Consider the following 6,018-nt stretch of genomic DNA (forward strand, 5'->3'; position numbering starts at 1 on the left):
CCACTCTCACACCTCTCGGTAGAGAGAGTGATTTTGCCCAATTGACTCTCGAGAGACCAATTGGGTAAGCCAATTAGATCAAGCAACTAGGGTTCAAGTAGGGTGGTTACTCTCTCGAGATTTAACCCGTTAATTGGGACTATAATTTCTCATGAGTCCATCCCAATTCCTTGTTGGGTCAATTTTGGGGTCATAAACTCTCTTTCTCAAGAAGAGTCAAACCCACAAAGCTTGAATCAGTGTTTGCAACCACCAATTCTTAAATAAAAACATAAAATCAACCCAAATAACAAACACCCATAATCAATCTAACCCTAGATGGCAACACCCATCAATTACCCACACTAGGGTTGAGCCATAACCCTAGCTAATGGGTTTAGCTACTCATGCTTGAAAGAGAAAATGAAGAANCTAGGTTAGTCTTAAAGGGGGACCTGTTAGGGTTAAAATGAGGGGAAAGATTGGGCCATATAGGTTTGGGGCTTGGGTGTGTGGGAACTGGGCCTAAAAATTACAACCCCATTTTTCTATTTTTTTTTTCTTTTTTTTTTTTCAAATTTAGCCAACTTAATTGAACTCCTAATTACTCCTATTTTGCATTACTAAGCCACTAAAATTGTGAATCAATTTAACCTAATTAATTTAAACATGCAAAGAAAATGATTAATGTGGTATTATTTTTTGTGATTTTGGTGTTTTAAAAATGCAACTAAAAATACAATTAGATTAAAAATGCGAAAGTAAAAATATGACTTATTTTTGTTATTTTCATGATTTGAAATGCTACTAAGTATGAGAAAATTCCGAAATTTTCATAAAGGCAATTAAAACTATTTTAGAGTATTTTAGGCATGGGGCAAAAATTAGATACTCACACTACTAAAAAGGGAAGAAAAAATGTATCAAGCAAGAATTGATCTCTATTCCTTTCGGTAAATAATTCAACCTCCAACCAAGTACACCATTAAACATTCTTAGAGCATGTGTGCCAACAATTAATATCATACCAATTTTAGAAAATATATACTAAAATATTTAATTTTGCAAAAAGACCATGGGTTCACGTACCCCATAATTTTGCCTATAAATCCGTCCCGGTGCTAAGTTTATCGATGAACAAGTATATTATATGTTGGGTCAAATTAAGAAATCAACCCCATAAATGATTTAACTTGATAAAAAAGCATATGTAACATCAACAGCCCTATACTAGTGATAAATGTTGAGATCTGACTAGAGGTAGGGGCGTATCTACCTATTAGAGTATGGGTTCACGTGAACCCATGTTTTTTTCGCTAAATTATGTATACCAACGCTATATTTTTTTTCAAAATTACTTGAATATATGTGTGTGCACCCATGCTCAAGGACTCCTATGGTGCAATAATTATTGGGTGCACCTCTACAGGTGAAATTTGTGGTTCAAAACCTACTCCGGACGGTTTTGTTTTCGACATTGAGTATAGATATATATGTGAAAAGCAATAAAATTTCAAAAAGTATAAATTTTGAACCTATAATTTCAAAAGTTTAATGGGTCCACGGTAAGAGACTAAAGTTAAACCCGTCAAATAAACATTCTAGATCCATCTCTTTATAATACACTCATCCTTTTGAAATCCCGGATCCGCCTCTGACTAAAGGGTCTAGAAATGTATTACTACAGTAACACTTAATTACAACGATATGAGTCCTTACTGCAAGCAAGTTCTCGCAATCAATTATCTATTGTGTTTGGATGAAAATGCTAAAGAGGTATATTTTTACAAGGTTTGTTGGCCAAAAAGATTGACACGTTCGCATGATTCACAGCGTAATTGGTCAAAAGGTCTTTGAACATATGTACTTATGTAGTCCGTACTTCTTCTTTAGTATTTAGTGGGCATTTCGTCCCAATTAGTTTGACGCAGTTGGAATTTCGACAGTCAAACGAGTTTTTTTTTATCACGATTTTTTTATATAAATTTAAAATTATTTTGAGTTGTTACTTATTGTGACTTATAGTACTTTTTATGTAATTTTTAAATATTTAAAAGAAAAATTAAAAAACTTAAAAATTTTGTATCTGAATTCGCGATCAGAACTCAAGACTTTGACTTTTGAAATCCGAACTGTATCAATTTGAATTGAGACGAAGGAGTACTTTGCAAAATATTAGAGAAGGGTAAAAAATTGCACTAAAACCGTAGACGATAAATTTCACAAAGAGGAAAATTAAAACAGTGCAAAAGAAATTACAACCCCATGCACATGCAGTAGCTATCACCAGACAATGTTCCTAAGGCATGTTCATTATTGCTTTTCTGGCATTGTGTCTCCTGCCTCTGCCTGCACAAGCCATCACCAGACACTATGAGTTCAATGTATGATATTAAAAGTCCATTCTACTTATCTTACACCAAATGTTCATATTTTTCTTACTTTTCCTAATATTTTTTCTTTTTAAATTTGAATCTTTAATGTAGATTACAATGGCAAATGTCACTAGATTGTGCCGTACTAAAAGTATAGTGACAGTCAATGGAAAATTCCCAGGGCCTCGTATTGTGACAAGGGAGGGTGATCGTCTCCTTATAAAAGTCAATGACCTTGTTCCTAACAACATTTCCATTCATTGGTATAATCTTTGGGCCTTAATTAGATTCTACTACATTTGCTTCCTTACTACATAGATTAAACTTAATTTATACAATCCGTCTGTAGCAACATATCACCTGTCTTATTTTTTAAGTCACTGATCTCACTTGTTAAGAATAACTACCTATAATTATCTTTTATGTGGCCTAATTAATTAGTAGTATAAAAGTTCTTTTACAGTACTATTTCATGGCCAAAGTTATGTATACAATTAGACAATTGTTGGTCAAGGAGGGACTTTGTTGTGGCATGCTCATATTTCATGGCTAAGATCTACTCTTTATGGCCCTCTAATTATCCTTCCAAAGAAAAATGGATCCTACCCTTTTGTCAAACCATTCAAGGAAGTTCCAATCATCTTAGGTACTCAATTAAACATCTACACATATAAAATCAAATTAAATTTTATGATGCAAAATTACTCCGTCTACAATTATTCCTAATATTAGTTACGAAAATTAATTTCTCGATGTTCAGGAGAATGGTTCAATGCTGATCCTGAAGCCATCATTAGCCAAGCTTTACAAATTGGTGGAGGTCCAAATGTCTCTGATGCTTACACCATCAATGGCCTTCCCGGGCTTTTGTACAACTGCTCTGCAAAAGGTAATTTTAACGTCTAATTTTCTTGTTCAACCATCATATTGTTTGTACTTTTTGCAGGTTATAACAAGTCATTATTCACTATATTTTCTAGGTTATGAATCTCTGCTTATTATAGAAAGATACCTATAATTGACTTTTAAGTGACATGTACCATTGTATAGTAGTCGAACTTTTTATTACTACTATTTTCCACTATTCTGACTTATGCTCTATAAATGGTATGTGGCAGATACATTCAAACTAAAGGTTAAGTCAGGAAAAACATATCTTCTCCGTATGATCAATGCTGCACTCAATGACGAGCTTTTCTTTAGAATTGCAAATCATACTCTCACAGTAGTAGATGCTGATGCAGTATACATTAAACCTTTTGAGACTGACACAATACTTATAACACCAGGACAGACCACAAATGTTCTTCTAAAAACCAAATCTGAATACCCTAGTGCCACTTTTCTCATGACTGCTAGATGACACTTCCTTTGCTACCAATTTTAGTAAGAAACTCCATAGTTTGGCAAATTCTCAATTTCCTGCTAAGGTCCCTTAAAATATTGACAAACATTTCTTTTTCACAGTAGGCCTTGGCACAACTCCTTGTGACAAAAATTAAACTTGTCAAGGTCCTACTAATACAACCAAATTTGCAGCGTCGATTAATAATATATCATTTGTACAACCTACAACTGCACTACTCCAATCTCATTTCATTGTACAATCAAATGGTGTTTACAGCCCTTATTTTCCTATTAATCCTTTGCATTGGTTCAATTATACCGGAAATCCTCCAAATAACACAATGGTTAACAATGGTACTAAAGTTTTGGTACTTCCTTTTAATACAAATGTTGAGTTAATCATGCAAGATACAAGTATTCTTGGTGCTGAAAGCCATCCTCTTCATCTTCATGGCTTCAATTTCTTTGTTGTTGGTTAAGGTTTTGGTAATTTTGACCCTAGTAAGGATCCTGCTAACTTCAATCTCATTGACCCTATTGAGAGGAACACCGTAGGTGTGCCATCTGGTGGATGGGTCGCTATTCGATTTTTAGCTGATAATCCAGGTTGGTAGATTAAATCACAAGTGATATTTTATACTAAGTTTTCATTTGATAATATTTTGATCAAGTTATAATATGTATAGTTAAGACTCAAGAATTTATACATTTGAATATAGGTGTTTCGTTCATGCATTGTCACTTGGAAGTGCATACAAGTTGGGGATTGAAGATGGCATGGCTTGTCTTAGATGGAAAGCTTTATTCCAATCAAAAAATCCTTCCTCCTCCTTCTGATCTCCCAAAATGCTAATTTTATTGGTTCCCTTTTCAAAATTGACCGTCAAGTCTCAAGCTTTTACAATTTCATTTCATGTTTTGATCTTTTTTTGTTTTTATGTGTTTTGAGTGTATCCGCTTTAACATTTACATTTTGTAACTAACTGGCCTTTTCATGTCATGGTCTAAGGAGAGGATGAAAGATTGACTCCATTTTGTAATTTTTTTAACGGCTATTGTGTTTTATATGCAAGTGAGAATAAATGGTTTCTTATCCCAAATTTTTATTGATCTTAGATTATTGTCTGGCTTATGAGGTATCGATATTTGGCTTTGAATATCTAGCAGCTGTTTTTGTCACGACCCAAAACTCAACATGTCGTGATGGCACCTATCATGTTACTAGAAAAGCCGACAACTTAAACACTTTCAAATTTAGAATATATTAAAACAGGTTTTAAATAAATAAGAAATCTCATAAACTGAATAAAACTGCCACACTCGATACATAAGTTTCCCAAAATCAGGGTGTCACTGAGTACATGAGCATCTATATAGCATAAGTCTAAAATACTGTCTAAGAAAACTGAAACTGAATAAATATGACTGAGGGATAAGGGAGGAGAGTCAAGGTCTGCGGACGTCAGGGCGGCTACCTCGAATATCTTCGAATGACAGTAAACTCTGAGAATTAGCAATCACCGTGTCTGAAAATACCTAAATCTGCACATAAAGTGCAAAGTGTAGCGTGAGTACAACCAACTCAGTAAGTAAGAAGTAAACTATTGGGTTGAAAGTAGTAACGAGCTTCACAGGTACGGTTCAATTACAGAATTAAAGTACAGAAATGCAGGGATGCTTCCAAGTTCAACAGTTAAAGCCCAAACAGGTAAATCATGTCAAGCTCAATTGAAATGACCCGGCCGGTCGTTTTAAGAATTAACGCCCCGTTCCCCTATTAACTGCATTCCCCGTGTTTGTTTCTGCTATTGTGAGTTGTTGGGAGGATTCGTTTTGAGTTTCGGAGTGTTTTGGGACACTTAATCCCTAAATGAGAGCTTAAGCTTTAGAATTTGGACCGTAGTCGGAGCAGTGTGAAGACGGTCTCGGAATGGAATTTCGTTAGCTCCGTTGGGTGATTTCGGGTTTGGGGCGTGTTCGGATTATGTTTTGGAGGTCCGTAGCTTAATTAGGCTTGAAATGCCGAAAGTCGAATTTTTGAAGTTTCCGGTTCGATAGTGAGATTTTGATATCGGGGCCGGAATGGAATTCCGGAAGTTGGAGCAGGCCCGTTGTGTCATTTGGGACGTGTGTGCAAAATTTCAGGTAATTCGGATGAGGTTTGATAGACTTTTTGATCAAAAGCGGAAATTTGAAGTTTTGGAATCCTTAGGCATGAATCCGAGGGTGATTTGGTATTCCGGCGTTGTTTTGAGTGTTCCGAGGATTGGTACAAGCTTGAATAGTGGCATATGACTTGTTCATATTTTTGGTTGAG

At 35.1% G+C, this 6,018-nt stretch overlaps 1 pseudogene; it reads left to right on the plus strand.

The window, feature by feature from the left end:
• Window positions 1–2,285: 2,285 nt before the first annotated feature.
• Window positions 2,286–4,554, plus strand: LOC109213367 (annotated as a pseudogene).
• Window positions 4,555–6,018: the final 1,464 nt, after the last annotated feature.

This window comes from Nicotiana attenuata, unplaced genomic scaffold (assembly GCF_001879085.1).
Source record: "Nicotiana attenuata strain UT unplaced genomic scaffold, NIATTr2, whole genome shotgun sequence".
Taxonomy (NCBI): Eukaryota; Viridiplantae; Streptophyta; class Magnoliopsida; order Solanales; family Solanaceae; genus Nicotiana; species Nicotiana attenuata.